This window comes from Callithrix jacchus, chromosome 14 (genome assembly GCF_049354715.1).
Source record: "Callithrix jacchus isolate 240 chromosome 14, calJac240_pri, whole genome shotgun sequence".
Classification (NCBI taxonomy): domain Eukaryota; kingdom Metazoa; phylum Chordata; class Mammalia; order Primates; family Cebidae; genus Callithrix; species Callithrix jacchus.
The window spans coordinates 90,311,351-90,332,511 of NC_133515.1; the positions used below are offsets into that span (position 1 = coordinate 90,311,351).

The 21,161-nt window shown below is 46.9% G+C and overlaps 1 protein-coding gene and 1 pseudogene across 5 annotated transcripts in view; both read left to right on the forward strand.

Moving 5' to 3' along the window:
- The window catches only part of ADCY3 (adenylate cyclase 3), a 103,829-nt gene that overhangs the window by 8,321 nt on the left and 74,347 nt on the right, over positions 1–21,161 (forward strand). The gene's annotated exons all lie outside the window — the stretch shown is intronic.
- On the forward strand, positions 17,956–19,835 carry LOC100415529 (oxysterol-binding protein-related protein 9 pseudogene; annotated as a pseudogene).

A 21,161-nucleotide genomic window follows, 5' to 3' on the forward strand; every position in this document is an offset into this window, starting at 1 on the left:
CCCAGCTACTTAGAAGGCTGAGTTGGGAGGATCATGAGCCCAGGAGGCAGCAATGATCCATGATCGTGCCACTGCACTCTAGCCTGGGTGACAAAATGAGACCTGTCTCAAAAAAAAATGATAATTTATTGTTTCTCCTGATCCTGTGAGTTGACTGTTCAGGTAGGTGGTTTTTGTGCTTCACGTGGCATGGGGTAGGGTCACTCATTTGTCCACCTGCACAGTTTCATTCACCTCCAGCATTCAGCTGCCAGCTATGCTGGCAAGTTCTAAGAAGCCTTTACTCAAGTGTCTGGAGCCTTAGAGCTCCTCCTCCTGACCTCTCCATATGGCTAGCTTGGGCTTCCTCACAGCATGGTGGTCTCAGAGAGAAAGTGAAAGCTATCAGAGTCTTTAAAAGTTAGGCTCATCGCTATTGTCTACAGGAAGTCAAGGCTAACTCAGATGCAAGAGGAAATTTGTTGTATTTTTTGATGTTTGAGTGGCACATGTACCGGGAGGGAATGAACTGATCACAGCTGTCTTCTGAGGCTGTCTGAGAAACCAGGAGGCACATAGGGGATGCTGGGGAGACCAAACTAATTAAAGCCGTGAGTTTGGGTAGGGTCCAAAACACTCTGTGACCACAGGATGCTTCAAAAGTTAGAAATGTGGCCCAGAGCCCAGTGTATTTAACTCCTTTAAGGTATTGATTCTCTGTAGGATCCAATACATCATTTCTAAGATTTTTAGAAAGTTTCAGAAACTGCATTGCATAGAGAGAAATGATGGCTCAGAATTCATCTGCATGGACTTTGCCTTGCCTCATCTGGGTGAGAAGTCATTCTCTTACCTTCTCAAGCATGCAGCGGCCCCTGTGTCCAGGACACTGCCCTAGGTGACAGGGCGTGTGGCTTCATCATGGATGCCCGCACCAATCCTGCCCCTTTCTCTCCTCAGCTGGGGTCGGCAGCTTGGCTCTGCTGTTTGTATTCCTTCCCCAGGAGGTGGATATTTGCATGTGCACAAGCCTCAGAAGCACCAGATGGGATTGGGTTTGCATTTAGGAGGATCATCTTGGTGGGCCTGAATGAAAGCTAATGCTGTGCAGGAGGGAGGGAGTCTAATGCTGCCCTAGTGAGGGAGTCTAGGTGTGGCGCCATGAGGGCCACCCACCAGGATGGAAGTAGGGGATGGAGAAGGTGAGTTTGGTTTGAGGTGCCTGTGGGACATTTAAGTGGAACTGTCAGATTACTCAGTGGAAAGTTACTAAACATTTTCTGTGTACCAGACCTCGTACTCAAGATCTGGAGAAGAAAGGTGTAGAGTTGCAGATCTGAGAATCATCAGCATTTAAGTGGCACCTGAAACTGTAGGGAAGCTGAGGGGTTGCCAGGGAAGAGTGTGTAGAATCAAAAGGGAGGGGGTCTTAGTTACGGTTGCCGACACATGGAGCAGGCCGACATGTGGGGGGATCCTCAGCATGGGACATCAGTAACCTGCCCCTGCCTGTGCTTCCTGCCTGGACCTGTGCTTGTCCCAGGTAACCTGTGCTGGGTAGATCGGCCTTTAGAAAGCAGGAACCAGTGTCTGTCTGATGGTGTTTTGTTTTGTATGATTGATGCTCTTGCAATGGGTAGACTTAAGCCTAGCCAATGTGGGGCCTTGATGCCAGGTGAGAGACTGCTCCCCACAGCTCTACCGGGCAAACAAGGGCAGGAGAATGTGACTGTGTTACCTGATGAGAGAGGGATGGACAAAGTGTACAGAGGCACCTTAAACTACAAAGCACCGTGCAGATGCTAATTATTTATTTATTACATTTAATCTTGGCAGACCATCTCTGATCTCTGAACTATGAATGAATCAGACCAAGTTTCTTCATTACCCTTTCTAAATCTCTTTTCTGTGTAATCAGCTAGCTCTTTTTCCTCAGTGTGAAAGGATTATTGTTAAGAATATTTCAAATTATCAAATGCTGAATAACATTGCAGAATATTATACTATTCCTTTTCTGTAGGGCATTTGTCTACTTTTAATTTTTATTTTTTCTTGACATACTATCTCGCTCTGTCACCCAGGCTGGAATGCAGTGGCATGATATTGGCTCACTGCAACTTCTGTCTCCTGGGCTCAAGTGATTCTCCTGTCTTAGCCTCCCAAGTAGCTGGGATTACAGGTACTCACCACCATGCCTGGCTAATTTTTGTATTTGTGTAGAGATGGGGTTTTGCCATGTTGGCCAGGTTGATCTCCAACTCCTGAACTCAAGAGATCCCACCTTAGCCTCCCAACGTGCTGGGATTACAGGTGTGAGCCACTGTGCCCGTCCTTGTCTACTCTTAATTTATTGATTTTATTTATGTGTCACTTGCATTTTATTTACTTACTATTGTTTCAGCAGGCCATCCCCACTCTCCTTTCCCCTCCTGGCCATTTTCTGTCCGATGCTTCTTCCTTCTTCTGAGCAGGTTTTCAGTCCTTTCTTCCAGGAAATTCTTCTTTGTGTTTCCTAAGGAATTCACTTTGATTAGAGATGAAACTTTCTTTCTTTTTCCCTTTCCTCTCCTCAACAACACTTTCCTTCTTGTAAACAGAAAAGTAAATGACCTGTTTCAGAGTAAATCTACCCCTCTCTTGAGCTCCATTCAAAACCCCAACATAAGCAACTGGACTTAAACTTTTGCACGATCCATGGCTGAATTGTTGTTCACATGTCGCTTCAGGACTGGTCTCCAGGAAGCGTAGTTTGGTGTTGGCTGAGTCAGAACTGGTAGCTGAAGAATGTGACAGCTGCCTGGCCAACTCTTGGTGGGCTCCTGGACTGTCCTTGAGGGCAGAGTTTCTCACCAAAGGGGATCGGGCCCTGAGGAATTTATCCCCATGAGCCTGATTCTTTTTTTTTTTTTTGAGATGGAGTTTCGTTCTTGTTACCCAGGCTGGAGTGCAATGGCATGATCTCAGCTCACCGCAACCTCCGCCTCCTGGGTTCAGGCAATTCTCCTGCCTCAGCCTCCTGAATAGCTAGGATTACAGGCATGCACCACCATGCCCAGCTAAGTTTTTGTATTTTTAGTAGAGACGGGGTTTCACCATGTTGACCGAGATGGTCTCGATCTCTTGACCTCGTGATCCACCCGCCTCGGCCTCCCAAAGTGCTGGGATTACAGGCTTGAGCCACCGTGCCTGGCTGCCTGATTCTTTTCATTTTTATTTTTGAGTTGGAGTTTCAATCTGCTGCCCAGGCTAGAGTGCAGTGGTGCGACCCTGGCTCACTATAACCTCCGCCTCCTGAGTTCACGTGATTCTCCTGCCTCAGCCTCCTGAGTAGTTGGGATTACAAGTGCATGCCACCATGCCTGGCTAGTTTTTATATTTCTAGTAGAGACAAGGTTTCACAGTGTTGGCCAGGCTGGTCTCAAACTCCTGATCTCAAGTGATCCACCTGCCTCAGCCTCCCAAAGTGCTGGGATTATAGGCATGAGCCATCATGCCCAGCCTTGAGCCTGATTCTTATAAAACGGAATGCTCAAGGCCTGGTCACCAACCTGATCATGGTAGGTGGACTTTCCACCTTTTCTTGAGGGCAGGGGGGTGGGAATGGGGGAAGGTAATACCATGTGTGCCATTTCGTAAGAAACCAAATCAGTAATTTCCCAAAGGGGAATCTGAACAAAGCGCATGGCATGGTCCTGAGGGTTGTTCATCCTCCTATGTGGGCCTGGGGGCCGACCCCACTGCCCAGAGGCACATTGTCTACTGCAGGTATTTCTGTCAGCTGGAGACAGCCAAGGAGTGACACACAGCCTCACCCTTCAGCGCCTTTTGCTCTACTCCTGCCCATGCTTACAGCTTACCTTCCATTCGTTTAGCACTGAGTGCTCTGGAGCACACATTCACCCATCCCCCAGAACTGGGCTTGCAGTTGTTAATATCATATGGCCCATCTCCGGGGACAAATTTGGGATAGTCCCTCTTTTTTTTTGAGATGGAGTTTTGCTGTTGTTACCCAGACTGGAGTGCAATGGCACGATCTCGGCTCACCGCAGCCTCCGCCTTCTGGGTTCAAGCAATTCTCCTGCCTCAGCCTCCCCGAGTAGCTCGGACTACAGGTGTGCGCACCACCATGCCCAGCTAATTTTTGTATTTTTAGTAGAGACGGGGTTTCACCTTGTTGACCAGGATGGATAGTCCCTCTTTATTTCAGTAAAAACCCCAATCTAAGGTGGTCTTTTTTTTTTTTGAAACGGAATCTCACTCTCTCACCCAGGCTACAGTGCTCTTTGCTCACTGCAACCTCTGCCTCCCGGGCTCAAGAGATTCTCCTGCCTCAGTCTCCCGAGTAGCTGGGATTATAGGCATGCACCACCACCACTGGCTAATTTTTGTAGTTTTAGTAAAGACTAGGTTTTTTCTGTTGGCCAGGCTGGTCTTGAACTCCTGACCTCAGGTGATCCGCCCACCTTGGCCTCCCAAAGTGCTGGGATTACAGGTGGTAGCGCTTCCTATCCCTTCCATTGTATCTCAGACCTGCTGGCCTCTATAGCAGGCATAGTGAATTATGGCATAGTGAAGGGACCTTGTGAGTCTTGGTCAAGCCTCACTCTGGGTGGCTTTCTGCTTTGGACCCTGGGTCAAAGCACTGGAGTCATAGTCATTCGACTTGAATTACTAAGAGCTCCCCCACTTATCAGCTGTGAGATCTGGGTAAGTTATTTAATCTCTCTGGTTTCTCCCTCTGCAAAATGGGGGTGATAATAATACCTTCTTTACTAAGATAAGCAGCAGGCACCAGAAATGGCTGTTGCTCTGGCTGTCACTGTCATTGTTATGATTATTGGCTCTAATAAGATTTTTTTTTTGACACAGTCTTGCTCCGTCGCCCAGGCTGGATTGCAGTGGTGCCATCTCGGCTCGCTGCAACCTCTGCCTCATGAGTTCAAGTGAGTCTCCTGCCTCAGCCTTCCAAGTAGCTGAGATTACAGGTGCCCGCCACCACACCTGGGTAATTTTTGTATTTTTAGTAGAGATAGGGTTTCACTATGTTGGCCAGGCTGGTACTCCTGACCTCAGGTGATCCACCTGCCTCAGCCTCCCAAAGTGCTGGGATTACAGGCATGGCCTGATAAGGAATTTTAGAAAAGCCTGGCCCAACTGCAAGGGAGGAAAGAGCAGTCCCAGGCTTTTTCCAGGATGTCACAAGGGCACCTGGGTGGCTTCAAGCCCTGCCTTTGCCTCTCTGGTTGGGGTGGCGCCGACATCCCTCCCCACTTGGCCGTATTCACCCTATCTTTGTTTCCCAACCCCTGACTGGAGTGTCGGACCCTCAGCCCCTGTTTAATAAATACCCATATTCAACTTTCCTAGACAATTTTTGTCTTAAAAAATGCAAAAACACACTTTACAATTATTCAGCATTTCCCCATAATAACTAAGAAAAAACAAATGGTACCTTCCTGTCTCACTGTAGTGATCACGGCTTTGCTTGCTGGACAGGGCTTCGGTTAATAACTCAAATAATCAGGGAAAAAGCAAAAACAACACAATAGAGAAATGGAGCATAGGAGGCGAAAGAGAAGAATGGCCGGGCGCGGTGGCTCATGCCCGTAATCCCAGCACTTTGGGAGGCTGAGGCAGGCAGATCACCTGAGGTCAGGAGTTCAAGACCAGACTGGCCAAATGATGAAACCCCATCTGTACTAAAAATACAAAATTAGCGGGACATGGTGGTGTGTGCCTGTAATCCCAGCTACCCTCCTTCTCCCTTTCTTCCTTCCTGATGGAGTTTTGCTCTGTCGCCCAGGCTGGATTGAGTGCCTGCCTGCCTTCTTTTTTTTTTTTTTTTTGAGACAGAGTTTCGCTCTTGTTACCCAGGCTGGAGTGCAATGGCACAATCTCGGCTCACCGCAACCTCCGCATCCTGGGTTCAAACAATTCTCCTGCTTCAGCCTCCTGAGTAGCTGGGACTACAGGTGCACACCACCATGCCCAGCTAATTTTTGTATTTTTAGTAGAGACGGGGTTTCACCTTGTTGACCAGGATGGTCTCCATCTCTTGACCTTGTGAGCCACCCGCCTCGGCCTCCCAAAGTGCTGGGATTATAGGTGTGAGCTACCACGCCCGGCGACTTCTTGCCTTCCTTCTTGCCTGCCGCCTGCCCGCCTTCCTTCCCTCCCTCCCTCCCTCCCTCCCTCCCTCCCTCCCTCCCTCCCTCCCTCCCTCCCTCCTTCCCTCCCTTCCTTCCTTCCCTCTGTCGCCCAGGCTGGAGTGCCTGCCTGCCTTCCTTCCTCCCTCCCTCCCTCCCTCTGTTCTTCCTTCGAGTTTTGCTCTGTCGCCCAGGCTGGAGTGCAGGGGCATGATCTTGGCTCACTTAACCTCCGCCTCCCGGGTTCAAGCGATTCTCCTGCTTCAGACTCCTCAGTAGCAGGAACTACAGGCGTGTACCACCACACCTGGCTAATTTTTGTACTTTTAGTAGAGATTGGGTTTTGCCATGTTGGCCAGGCTGGTCACAAACTCCTGATCTCAAGTGATCTGCCCTCCTGGGCCTTCCAAAGTGCTGGGATTACAGGCGTGAGCCACCGCGCCCGACTAGAAGAGTGTACTTTTGATCCAGATTTCCCTCCCTTCCTCCACTCCTTCCTTCTTTCCTTCATTTTCTTTCTTTTTTTCTCTCTTTCTCTATCTTTTTGCATTTCAGCGATGGCCTTTCAATTAATATCTTTTCTCTTTATGCTGCATTTTTGGGAGGAGTGAGTTCAGAGTAGGTTGTGGGTGAAGAGGGCGGCTGGCCTGACTGTTGTAGAGGAAAGCCAGCTATACCCTTCCATGAGGTTAGATCGTGGGAGCTGCACAGAGCTTGGTTCCTTTCATGTTGAGAACCTGGGGTTAGGATGTCCCTGTGGCCCTGGATGGCCTCACTTTGTCCCCCTGAGTTTAGAATCCTTCCTCCTCACCAGGGTTAGTGACACATAACTCCTGAGGCTTTGAGTTGCATTTAGGGGAGAAAGGGATCGTGCACTCCCCATCCAGCTGAGGGATCATGGCACCCCACTGTCCGGCTAGTGAGCAGTGCTGGAGCCCTGCCCCATGCCCCCACACCCTCGCACCCCTGCTCCATTCCTCCCCATCCTTCACCCACTTTCCTTCACCACAGCCTAACGGGTCTGAGGACTCTCCTAGGACTAGTTACAAATAACATTTGCATGGATCTTTGAAGCACTTTCTATCTCATTATGTCACTCAGTCCTCACACCCACTCTGTAAGGTGGATATTCTTGTCACTGGCATTTTATGGAAGAGAAAGTGGAGGAGGAACAGTGAAGGTGAAGAAGGCGCCCAGGCTCCCCGCCGGAAGCGCAGAGCCACTCGTCTCAGAGCCAAGTCTTCCAGATCCAAATGCAGTCAGAAGTCGTCGTCTCTGAGGAGAGAGATCGAGACGGGAGGTTGTGGTAGTGGTGACACGACTGTGTGTCAGAATGTGGAACTGTACACCAAAAAAGTGAATTCTACTGTATGTGAAGAAAGGGAATAATAACAAAAGACAGACGGTGCAAAGCACAGGCAGTCAAAAGATGGCCTCAGGACACAGCTGAGCCTTGAACCAAGCAGGTGTTAGGGGTGCTGCCCCCAGCACAGTCAACATCCGTGTATAACTTTTTTTTTTTTGGAGATGGAGTCTTTCTCTGTCACTCAGGCTGGAGTGCAATGGTGTGATCTCAGCTCACTACAACCTCTACCTCCCGGGTTCAAGTGATTCTCCTGCCTCAGCCTCCCGAGTAGCTGGGACTATATAGGTGCCTGCTGCCACACCCAGCTAATTTTTGTGGTGTGATCGTGGCCCACTGCAGCCTCAACCTCCTGGGCTCAGGTGATCCTCCTTCTTCAGTCTCCCGAGTACCTGGGACCACAAATATATGCCACAATGCTTGGCTAATTTTTTGTAGTTTTAGTAGAGACAGGGTTTCTATTGTTGGCCAGGCTGGTCTCGAATTCCTGACTTCAGGTGATCTACCTGCCTCTGCCTCCCAAAGTGTTGGGATTACAGGCGTGAGCCACTGCACCCGGCCGAGAAAATATATTGACTCTTCAGTAAGTGGAAGTGGATCATTAGAAGGTCTTCAACTACATCTTCATGTTGAGTAGCTGAGGATGCGGAGAAAGAGAAGGGGTTCATCTTGCTGTCTTGGGGGTTGCCGAGGTGAAAGAAAATCTGCAAGTAAGTGGACCTGTGCATTTCAAACCCTGTTGTGCAAAGGCCAACTATGGTGTGGTAAGAGCTATGGTACCTTAACAGATACTCCATGGACCTGGGAGAAGTTGACTTGGATGGCACACCATGGAACATTTTGGGGTGTTGGCAGTCTTTCACATCTTGATGGGGGATGTAGTCACATAGCTGTACATATTTGTCCATCCTTATCAAAATATACACTCAAGGCTGGGCGAGGTTGCTAATGTCTGTAATCTCAACATTTTGGGAGGCCAAAGTGGGAGGATTGCTTGAGCCCAGGACCAGCCTGGGTGAAATAGTGAGACTTCATCTTTACACAAAATTAAAAAATTAGCCAGGCATGGTGGCACACCTTGTGGTCCCAGGCACCCGGGAGACTGAGGCAGGAGGACTGCTTAAGTCCAGGAGGTTGAGGCTACAGTGAGCTGTGATCACACCACTGCACTCCTGCCTGGGTGACAGGGTAAGACTCTGTCTCAGAAAAAAAAAAAGAAAATATATATATGTATGTATAATGTGTAGGTATACACACACACACAGTTAAAATGTGTTTAATCTACTAAAACTCAGTAGATTTTATAAAAAGTCAGTAAAATCCAAGAATCATAAAAATTGTGCATCTATGTATACATTTATATGTATTTTAAATAGCTCGTTTTAATTGAAAATATTTAGCTTTAGAGTCATTTTCTAATCTTTTGTTGAAGGGAAAGTTCTTTCCTTTAAATGTAGGTACTCTAGTTGGTATTCCTTGTGGCCTTCTATTTCTTTTTCTTCTTCTTCTTTTGTTTTTTTTTAAAGATGGGGTCTTGCTATGTTGCCCAGGTTGGGCTTGAACTCCTGGGTTGAAACGATTCTTCCACCTTGACCTCCCAAGTAGGTGGGACAACAGGCATGAGCTACCGCCCCCTCCTTGTGGCCTTCTTTTGTAGCTAGGATATATTGTGTGTAATTTACAGTTTCCTTAAAGTGGAGTAAGAATTAAAAGTCACTTGGAAGGAACCTGGGTACAGAATCCCTTTAGATTTTTATTAGTTTTCTTTCTTTTGGGCCAAATTTTTACTGTCTTGTCTACCTCGAATTCAACAGCAATTTCTTTTAGCTACTCATATTTATAAAAAATTTCCAGAATACCCAGTTTGCATTTCTTAGAAACAATGAGCTTTCTTTCACATCTGTATTGTATCTGTTTAGGTTATATTTAATTAAGTTACATAAACATAATACCAAAAAACAACTAGCATAAACAGGTTTGGGGCTAAACATAACTGATTCTTAGAAAACACTCCGAAAGTTGGAGCAGAAATAAATGCACGGGCTTCCTAGAGAGGAGCTTGCCTGCTGCACATGTAACGTCAGTCGATTTCTGGAGGGGGTGGACTATCTCGGCAGATCTGGTGTTTTGGCTCTGGGGGCTCCAGTGCTGTCCTGTGCCCCCCGCCCCGTCCTGCTCAGTTCCGACCTGCTCCCTCCTCGCTTCCGTTCCAGAGTCTCGCTCTTGTCACCCATGCTGGAGTGCAATACATGATCTCGGCTCACTGCTACCTCTGCCCCACAGTTTTCAAGCGATTCTCCTGCCTCAGCCTCCTGAATAGCCGGGATTACAGACGCCAGCCATCATGTCCAGCTGATTAGTATACGTTTAGTAGAGACGGCGTTTTACTATGTTAGCCAGACTGGTCTTAAACTCCTGATCTCAGGTGATCGGCCTGCCTCGGCCTCCCAAAGTGCTGGGATTACACACAGGTGTGAGCCACGGCGCCCAGCCTTAAGTTATTAATAATATGGAGAAACTCAATGCTGTCTGGATGCCAGGACAGAGACCGCGGAATGTTTCCCTGCCTGCCAGGGTGTGCTGCTTAGGGAGTGAGGCGGGGAGACCTTCATAGGGACCACGCAGCCAGAACTGCTTCTCAGCGCTGGAGGGTGTGTTAGTCTCCCTAGGCCACCTGCTGACCACACTGTGTCCCTCTCCAGTCTGCACACCCCTTATGTCATCTCCCTTCCCCCTGCTTTTCTGTCTTCCTGCCAGATCAGCCAAGATCAGCATGATTATCGAGTTCGTCAGAGTCTGACATATCCACTTTTTTGCCCACAGTCCTCTTTTCTTCCTGAGATGCTGTATTTGTCATTGATGTTTAAAGGATGTATAATTTTATTTGTATGCCCATTTATTTTCCATCTATTTACTTACTTGGTTTTTCACTCTGCTAAACATGTGGGTCTGGACACAGGTTTGCACACATTGCTGGGTGCTGGGGATACAGAGACAGGTAACCTGGGGTCCCTGCCTGCAAGGGAGGCCCTGCTCAGTCTATTTACTTCCTTTAAAAAAGAGAGAGAGTTTATTATTATCTGGATATGGGACTGGTACAGAGCAATCCGTCTATAAATACTTGTTTAACATTGATGCATGAGTTATTATTAGGTTCAACTGCATGGACTTGCCAATATCCAATCACTTGCAACTTGTAAAACAATGGCAACTTAGGCCGGCATGGTGTCTCACGCCTGTAATCCCAGCACTTTGGGAGACTGAGGTGGGCAGATCACTTGAGGTCAAGAGTTTGAGACCAGCCTGGCCAACATGGTGAAACCCATCTCTACTAAAAATACAAAAATTAGCCAGGCGTGGTAGTGTGTGCTTGTAATCCCAGCTACTTGGGAGGCTGAGACAGGAGAATTGCCTGAACCCAGGAGGCGGAGGTTGCGGTGAGCCTAGATCGTGCCATTGCACTCCAGCCTGGGTAACAAGAGCGAAGCTCTGTCTCAAAAAAAAAAAAAAGAGTAAAAGTGAAAGTTCTCCTTCCTTCCCTTGTTCCCCTTCCCTTAGGTACCCATTGCCAAATGTCTGGTTGTGGATACTTGCAGAGATCTTTCTGTGAATTGCATATTTATGTGACTCTATGCACATCTAGAATGGATAGATTATTTATATAAGCTTACGCAAATCGAGGAAGCAAAGCTCTACACACCACTCGATGGTAACTGTAATTTCCTCTTGAGGAGATGAGATGCCTCCTTCAACCAGGTGGTGCCACTAGAGGTCTATACTTGCGGCCTTCCTGAGGAGCTGGAGCTACCCCTTGAACTGAGGAAGGGTCAGGGCTGGTCTAGAAAGCTGTGTGTGCTTGCTTCACTCTGCAACAGCAAGATGGCATCTTTCAAGGGCCTACTGGCCAGAAAACCCAGGGACAGTTTGGCCTGGCAGGCTGGTGGCAGAGATGGCTGGGGTGACAGCAGCGTTCCAGCCAAGTGCAAGGTCCTGCTTGAAGACTGGGCATGGGCTCTGGTCCCAAGTGAATGGTTTATTTATTGGGATTGGAGAAGCATCAAAATCAATTCAGCTGTCACCTCACAGGGCAGAACAGCGACGGTGGTTTGGCAAGAAGGAGGCAGTGTGCCAGGAGGAAGGAAACCTGGCCCGGAGTTGGATGCCAGGGGCCCTGGGCAGTGCAGCTAACCCACCTGGGCCTCTATGGGATGGTGTGGGGCCCCACAGTCTCCACGCCCCGCCGAGTGCTGACATTCTTTGCGTTTCTTATTTTTTCTGCTTTGTAGTTGTTTTGTCAGTGAATAGGAGTTGAGTTCAAATTCTACCCATCTGTGGGTGCTGGGGTCTCAGATAGACTCACTGAGACTCAGGTAATCTCACTGAGCTGTGGTTCTCTCTCTGTAAGTGGGCAGGATGGAGGGGCGTGGACATGCTGAATGAGAGCCTGACTCGGGGCCAGATCTCTGGGCATCCTCAGCTGGATCTGCCTTGAAGCAGCTCTGTGATCCTGAGTTGCAAGGGAGAGCTCTTAGAATAGTGCCTGCCTTATAGGTTTGCTATGACGGTGATGGGGATGCCAGCTCTCCCAGGGTTGTGGGGAAGAATACATGAGACAGTGAGTGAAAGCACTTTGTAAGCCACAAAGCCTCATTCAAATGCAAGCGTTATTATTATTTTATGTTTGTCTCTAACTATGTAAAGGTGAAACCCGTACCTCTATTGACAGGTGCCAAGTTACATGTTGCTTGCGTGGAATTTACCAATAGTGATGAGTAGGGGTTTGCCCCCAAGGGGATCTGGTTTTTCCTGCTGCTCCCTCTCCTCCTCCGCCCACTGGGGGATGGCCTTGGAGAGCTTGAGCCATGAGCCATGAGGAGACATTCTGAGCTTTCCAGAGAAGAGAATGCCTAGGCCCAGAGGGGAAGTGACTGGCCTGAGGTCACACAGAGAGACAGGGGCAGAACCTCGATCTGTGCCCTCCATCTCCCAGGTCCCAAACTGGTGCTCTTCCAGCGCCTCCAAGAGGGAGCTGATGACCACTATGGTGCCAGCTTGTGTGGTGGGGCAGGGACCTGCGATAGGTACAGGAAATAGAAAGGGACAGGAAACCCAGAGACTTTCCCTCGGACATTGCCAGTGCCTGTTCCTAGAGTTCTGTGCCTCTGCTTAGGGAGCGGAGGTGGAGACGGGGGAACTGGGAAAAAGGTGTGGGTGGGAGGGGTAGGTGGGCGTTGTAAGCCAGTGACACCAGGATTTGGGGTGACATGAGGTAACAGTGGAATGTGCAGAGGCTGTTGAGTGTGTGGCTGTGTGGAAAGGACAGGGAGGATGGTGGTGGAGCTGGAAGGAGGGCAGGTGACCTGCTGTGGTGTGGCCATGCCTGGAGTCCGCGCTGGAGTTCTCAGGTGGTGAAAGCGTTCCCAGTGTGAGTGCTTTCTATCCGCAGGCTGCAGACCTCCCACTGCTGAGCCACTGGTGGTTTCATGATAAATTTTGCTTTCGTTCTCCCAGAGTTAGGAATTCTGTTTGCTTCCCTGAACCTCCTGGTCTTCCCCAGTCCAGGGTTGTCTCCCCAGAGACCTGGAGCTGGGAGCCGTGCGCTTTCCTGGGAACTGTTGCCTGCTTCTGCTCCTCTGCTTTATGGAAAGGAAGTCAGAGGTGGGAACGGGAGGGCTCCTTTCCAAAGAGGCTGATCTGAGAGTGAAGATCATTGGCTATTTCCTCTGGCTGAGTGTAATTCACTTAATATGCGGTGTGGCTCATTTTTCCCTTTGGAAAAAGGAGAGATGGTGCCTGACTCACCCCTTCATGAAGTACTGTGTGAAATGCACAGCCCCTCTCTCCAAGGAGAGCTCTGCACAGGCAAATTCTGATTGAGTCATTGTTCCCACTCCCATCCCACAGACACCAGGTCCACTCCCTTCCTTTCTTCTGGGTGCGAGGGTGGGGCTCACCCCACAATGATGGGAAGGAGGTCCTTGAGCCCCTGCCTTAGGGGCCTCTGTGGTGCATAGACTGTGAGAGTCAGGAGAAAAGCCTGAGGCCAGGCATGGTGGCTCATGCCTGTAATCTCAACACTCTGGGATTACAGGCGTGAGCCACCCCACCCTCAGAGGCTTGGAATCCACCTGAGGTGGGTGTATCACCTGAGGTCAGGAGTTTGAGACCAGCCTGAACAACATGGAGAAACCTCTGTACTAAAAATACAAAATTAGCTGGGCATGGTGGCACCATGCTACTTAGGAGGCTGAGGCAGGAGAATCGCTTGAACCCAGGGGGCAGGGATTGCATGAGCCAAGATCGCACCATTGCACTCCAGCTTGGGCAACAAGAGCTAAAAAAAAAAGGTGGGGGAGAGAAAAGCCTCGGGAGGAGGAATACTGAGCTGGGCTGTGAGGGGCATGTTGATTTGGAACCCAAGGTTGGTAGGGGAGGGGCCGCAGTGGCTTGTGAACAGAGGTCTGTGGGATGAACATAGATGGGATAGTGGAGAACCTTGAACTGGAGAATTATGTGCAACCAGAAGAAAGAAGCCTGGAGGGTAATTTGGGATCTGAAAGTGGGGAGTAAAAGTCATATGAGACAGCTCTGATCTTGTAGACAGTGGGGAGCCATTGAAAGCTTTGGAGCAGGCAGGTGACCTGAGCTGAGCTACCCTTCAGGAAGATGATTCTGGCAGCGAACTGTGACAGCTGTGAGCAGCAGAGTGTGCAAGGACCTGCCTGAAGTGGCGGGATACAGGTAACTGACCTGAGCCACCTAAGCAGGTGTAGGAGAGACAGGGCTTCATTCAACCAGCATAGATGGAGGGCCTGCTGCTGCTTAGTGTATTAGAAGGTACAAAATGGAAAAATCTGGGTTGTTGTCCGTGAGGAACGTCCCATGTGAGTGTAAAGATTTCAGCACACTCCCCGTAAACTGACGAGAGATGATTTCAAATGACCCATGAGAAGGTGAAGGAAGAGAAGAGGCGGCCACATGTGGCATTGTGATGGTGGAGTTTGGAGGAGCCCTGACCAAGCAGCTGTTTCATTAGGGCACGGGGTCAGGTGCCCTGATCCTCTCCCCAACCCTGGGGAGATTTCAGAGAGACTAGGGTGCTTTGTCAGGGACACACAGGCCTTGGCAGGTGGGGCTGGTGTTCAGCTTCTGCTCTGTCCAGTTTCAGAGTCTTGGCTCTTTATGCCAAGGGCAGGGGGCTTTGAACCAGGCTTTAAAGTTAGTGGTAGCAATGGAGGTGGGGGGCACATTTTATAAGAAGTCCCAGAGAGAGAGAGAGAGAGAGAGAGAGAGAGAGAGAGAGAGAGAGAGAGAGAGAGAGAGAGAAAGAGAAAGAGAGAAAGAGAGAGGGAGAGAGAGACAGAAGAGGGAGGAGGAGGAGGAGGAAGAAAGGAGGAAGAGTAAAAGCAGGAGGAGGGTCTGGCTGGCTTAGAGAACAGGAATGGCAATTAGGAAAAATGGGGAGCAGGTATGGTAGGCAAGAGGGATATGGTTGAGAGAAGGTAGGTGGCTCTTCTCTTTCTTCCTCTGATCTACCGTGATGTCATTTTGCAAAAACATGATGAGACTTCTGCTTCCAGTCAAGAGTAAACAGGACAACCTGGAATTATTCTCCCACCATGAACAACTAGGAACTAGATAAAATATGGGGAAAATCTGTGCCTGTTGTGGGGGATCAGGCAATGGTGGACTGTGATTCTTTGGAAAAAGACTAACCGAGTGAGAACTATCATTACCTAGGCTTTCTACCTGAAGATGATTCTGCCACAGGGAGGGAGAACCCAGAGACTGGCGAGATTACTAAATGGAGGGGACAGAGATCAGAATTTGGAGACACCAAGTTCTATGGTTTCTAGAATTTGTGGGACAGAATCCCAAAAGGAAGAAGCTGCAAAGAGAAAGATCTCCAGAAATCTCAATAGAGGGCCCCTGGAATCTTTGGTTGAATATCAATCTGCTCATGCACAATGCAACCCTCTAGACCAGAAGAGAACAACTGCAGAGGGAGCTGTAAGACAAACAGGATAGAGCCAATGCAGGACCAGGGTTCACTGGAGTCATCTTTAAAAGAATATGACAAAATTCTGCATTGAAAAATGGTAGACATCCAGCAAAAAAAAAAATTACTAACCAAAAAGGAAATGTGACTGACCCAACAAACAAACAAACAAAAAAGGTCAGTAGAAGTAGATCTAGCAATGACGGAGATGTGATGGAATTAGCAGGAAAAGGACATGAAAATAACCTTTTTTTTTTTTTTTTTGCAATGGAGTCTTGTTCTGTCTTCCAGGCTGGAGTACAGTGGCGAAATCTCAGTTCACTGCAACTTCTGCCTCTTGGGTTCAAGTGTCTCCTGCCTCAGCCTCCTGAGTAGCTGGGATTACAGGTGCACACCACCATGCCTGGCTAATTTTTGTATTTTTTAGTTGAGATGGGGTTTCACCATTTTGACCAGGCGAACTCCTGACCTTGTGATCTGCCTGCCTTGGCCTCCCAAGGTGCTGGGATTACAAGCTTGAGCCACCGCGCCTGGCCCAAAAAGAACTTAAATGGACACATCAGGATGATGATGAGAGAAATGGAAAGTATAAAAACATCCAGTAGCACCTCTACAGATGAAAAATCAAAATATCAATCACAAAATCAAAGATGAAAAGCTAAATAGATAGTTTTAATAGTAGACTAGACAGTGCAGAAGAAATGACCAGTGAATTGAAGCCAGAGCAATAAAGCTATCTAAAATTAAGCACACAAAGAAAAAACATTCCACTCTGGGCAATGTGGTGAAACCCTGTCTCTATGAAAAATTAAAAAATTAGCCAGCAGTGGTGGTATGTGCCTATGGTCCCAGCTCAGGAGGCTGAGGTGGTAGTATCACATGAGCTCAGGAGGCTGAGGTGGTAGTATCACATGAGCTCAGGAGGCTGAGGTTGTAGTATCACATGAGCTCAGGAGGCTGAGGTGGTAGTATCACATGAGCTCAGGAGGCTGAGGTGGTAGTATCACATGAGCTCAGGAGGCTGAGGTGGTAGTATCACATGAGCTCAGGAGGCTGAGGTGGTAGTATCACATGAGCTCAGGAGGCTGAGGTGGTAGTATCACATGAGCTCAGGAGGCTGAGGTGGTAGTATCACATGAGCTCAGGAGGCTGAGGTGGTAGTATCACATGAGCTCAGGAGGCTGAGGTGGTAGTATCACATGAGCTCAGGAGGCACAGGTTGCATTGAGCCAAGATTGCATCACTGCACTCTAGCCTGGGCAACAGAATGAGACCTTGTCTCAAAAAAAAAAACCAGAAAAGAAAAAGCATGGACAAAAGATAATACACAGAGCATCCTTGGCACATGGGACAATATAACATATCCTAATATGTTTAATTGGAGTCTCAAAAGAACAGAGAGGGAGACAGAAAATTTGAAGAAATAATGGTGGGAAAATGTCCTAATTTGATGAAAACTCTAAACCCATAATTCAAGAAGCTCAACAAAATCCAAACAAATATAAGGCATAAAAATAAGGAGAATCACACCAAGGCACATAGTAATCAGATTGCTTAATAAAGATACATTCATAAAAGCAAGCAGAAAAAAATGGGAAAAAAAGACACACATAGAGAGTAACAAAGATAAGAATGACAGTAGATTTCTGGTCAGAAATTATTCAAGGCAGAGGACACTAGAACTGAAAAAGAAAGTGGGCTAATCTAGAATTCTGTACCCAACAAAAATATCCTTAAAAAAATGAAGGTGAAATAAACACTTTTTGATGGACAAACTAAAGTTGAAGAATTTATAACCATTGGGCATGTAGTACAAAAAATGTTAAAGCAACTTTTTTAGGCAGAAGAAAAATGATACTAGATAGAAATTTGGGCTGCACAAAGGAGTGAAAAGGCCTCTAAATGGTAAATATGTGGAAACACGTGAAAGTTATCTTTTCTCATTTTTAATCTCTTTGAGAAACTGTTTAAAGCAAAAATATAAATAAGGCACTTTGGCATTTATAACATACATAGAAGCAAGATGTATGACAAAAATAGCACAAAGGACAGGAGGGGAGAAATGACAGTATATTGTTATAATTTTCTCATTTGAGTCTGGGGCTCTGGTCGAAAGGGGAAGAAACAGGGGTGCTGGGAGCTGCCCCCCTGCTCCCTCCCTTGGAGGCACGGGGGGGGCGCCTTGGTGAATGGCTTTCTTGCTGGCCACTTGCGGAGTGAGTAGACCCGGAGTATCTGGGAGAGGGGCCGGCCCCCACCCCTGAGTCCCTGGGGCCAGGCCGGGGCGCAAATGTCTTGCTCACACTGCCTCCTTCCCGTGGCTCCCTGGGGGTTTGGATTCAGGATTTATTCCTAGTGCCCTAGACTTTGACAAAAAACTTACAGAAGCTGATGCTTACCTTCAAATCTTGATTGAACAATTAAAACTTTTTGATGACAAGCTTCAAAACTGCAAAGAAGATGAACAAAGAAAGAAAATTGAAATGCTCAAAGAGACAACGAACAGCATGGTAGAATCAATTAAACACTGAGTTGTGTTGCTGCAGATTGCTAAAAGTACTATTAATCCTGTAGATGCAATATATCAACCTAGTCCTTTGGAACCTGTGGTCAGCACAATGCCTTCCCAGACTGTATTATCTCCAGAACCTGTTCAGTTGTGTAAGTCAGAGCAATGTCCATCTTCCCTACCAGTTGGACCTATGTTGGCTACCTTGGTACATCATCAGACTCCTACACCAAATAGTACAGGCAGTGGCCATTCACCACCAAGTAGCAGTCTAACTTCTCCAAGCCATGTGAACTTGTCTCCAAATACAGTCCCAGAGTTCTCTTACTCTAGCAGTGAAGATGAATTTTATGATGCCAACAAATTCCATCAAAGTGGCTCATCCCCAAAGCGCTTAATAGATTCTTCTGGATCTGCCTCAGTCCTGACACACAGCAGCTCAGGAAATAGTCTAAAACACCCAGATACCACAGAATCACTTAATTCTTCCATGTCCAATGGAACAACCTTTTCGATTCACATGACGATAGAGATGATGATGCGGAGGCAGGGTCCGTGGAGGAGCACAAGAGCGTTATTAGGTATCTCTTATCACAGGTTAGGCTTGGGATAGATCTTACTAAGGTAGTTCTTCCAACATTTCTTCTTGAAAGAAGATCTCTTTTAGAAATGTATGCAGACTTTTTTGCACATTCGGACCGGTTTGTGAGCATTAGTGACCACAAGTATCCCAAGGATCGAATGGTTCAGGTTGTGAAATGGTACCTCTCAGCCTTTCATGCAGGAAGGAAAGGATCAGTTGCCAAAAAGCCATACAATCCCATTTTGGGCGAGATCTTTCAGTGTCATTGGATATTACCAAATGATACAGAAGAGAACACAGAACTAGTTTCAGAAGGACCAGTTCCCTGGGTTTCCAAAAACAGTGTAACATTCGTGGCTGAGCAGGTTTCCCATCATCCACCCATTTCAGCCTTTTATGCTGAGTGTTTTAACAAGAAGATACAATTCAATGCTCATATCTGAACCAAATCAAAATTCCTTGGGATGTCAATTGGGGTGCACAACATAGGGCAGGGCTGTGTCTCATGTCTTGACTATGATGAACATTACATTCTCACATTCCCCAATGGCTATGGAAGGTCTATCCTCACAGTGCCCTGGGTGGAATTAGGAGGAGAATGCAATATTAATTGTTCCAAAACAGGCTATAGTGTAAATATCTTCCACACTAAACCCTTCTATGGGGGCAAGAAGCACAGAATTACTGCTGAGATTTTTTCTCCAAATGACAATAAGTCTTTTTGCTCAATTGAAGGGGAATGGAGTGGTGTGATGTAGGCAAAATATGCAACAGGGGAAAATACAGTCTTTGTAGATACCAAGAAGTTGCCTATAATCAAGAAGAAAGTGAGGAAGTTGGAAGATCAGAACGAGTATGAATCCCGCAGCCTTTGGAAGGATGTCACTTTCAACTTAAAAATCAGAGACATTGATGCAGCAACTGAAGCAAAGCACAGGCTTGAAGAAAGACAAAGAGCAGAAGCCCGAGAAAGGAAGGAAAAGGAAATTCAGTGGGAGACAAGGTTATTTCATGAAGATGGAGAATGTTGGGTTTATGATGAACCATTACTGAAACGTCTTGGTGCTGCCATGCATTAGGTTGGAAGATGCGAAGTTTATACCTGATGATCAGGGAAGGAGGCATAATTCAGCAAGAAATAATCTTCCTTTGGGAGAAACCTGTTTACTCCCTTCTTATTACAGTGGTTCCTATCTCAGGGATACTGGACTTTCTGACACAGATGAACAATTAAAGTGGGAAAAGGTTCTCTTTTCCCTCTGTGGCAGTTATGATTTTGACTTCGGTCCTGAGAAAAACTTCAGGTTTTGAAAACAAGGTGATGTCTGCTCCTTTTCCAAACCTCACATGTTTAAAAGCATTTATAAATCCATGTCTGAAACGCCACACTCTAGTACTGCTGTTAAGATAGTTCTTAGTTCATATAATCTTGGGATACATGCACACACATCTGTATACACACCACATACAAGCACACATATGTACACACACACACACACACACATATTAAAATATACCTGATGCCAGATTTTTTAAATACTCTGCCTGCTGTAAATATGGGTTCCTCTGAGTTGTTTTAGAAAATTAGCACAATGTATTAAAATCAAGTGTTAGGAAATTTCATGATCTTACCTACAATAACTTTTATTTTTGAACTGAACTATTATTAAATTGTATCTAATCCTGAATTACAGTTTAATTATTCTTAGTGCTTAAGGCTTCATAAAGTATTTTTTTTCCAACAACAAAGAAAATAATAATTTTCTTATTTATCTTTATTTATTATTATTAGTTTTTAGAGACAGGGCCTCACTCTGTTGAGTCTCACATACAGCCCAGGCTGGACAGCAGTGGCATAATTATAGCTCACTGTAGCCTCCACCTCCTGGGTTTAAGGTATTCTCCTGCCTCAGCCTCTCAAGTAGCTGAGACTATAGGCATATACCACTATGTCTAGCTAACTCTTTGTAGAAACAGAGTCTCACCATGTTGCCCAGGCTGGTCTTAAACTCCTGGCCTCAAGCGATCCTCCCATCTTGGCCTCCCAGAGTGCTGGGATGACAGTGTGAGCCAGCCCACTTGGCTGTAATTTTCTTATATGCAGAGTAATAGAATATTTGAAATAGACTGTACTAAGTCAAAGATGTTGACTGTAAGTCCCAGAGTAATCACTGAAAAAGCATAATAAAGAGGTATGACTCATAAGCCAACAATGGAGATAAAATAGAATGGCAAACAAAATCATTCAAAAGATGGCAGAAGAAAAGGGAAAAAGGAACAAAGAACAGTGAGACAAGTAGAAGACAAAAAGCAAGATGACAGTTTTAAATACATCCAGATTGATAATATTAAATGTAAGGGATATAAATATTCAGTTTAATAGGCAGATTTTGGTAGTGGCTCACGCCTGGAATCCCAGCTCTTTGGGAGGCTGAGGAGGGCAGATTGCTTGGGCTTGGGAGTTCGAGACCAGCCTGGGCAACATGGTGAAAACCTCTCTCTACAAAAAATATGAAAATTAGCCAGAAGTAGTGGTATGTGCCTGGAGTCCCAGCTGTTTGTGAGGCTGAGATGGGAGGATC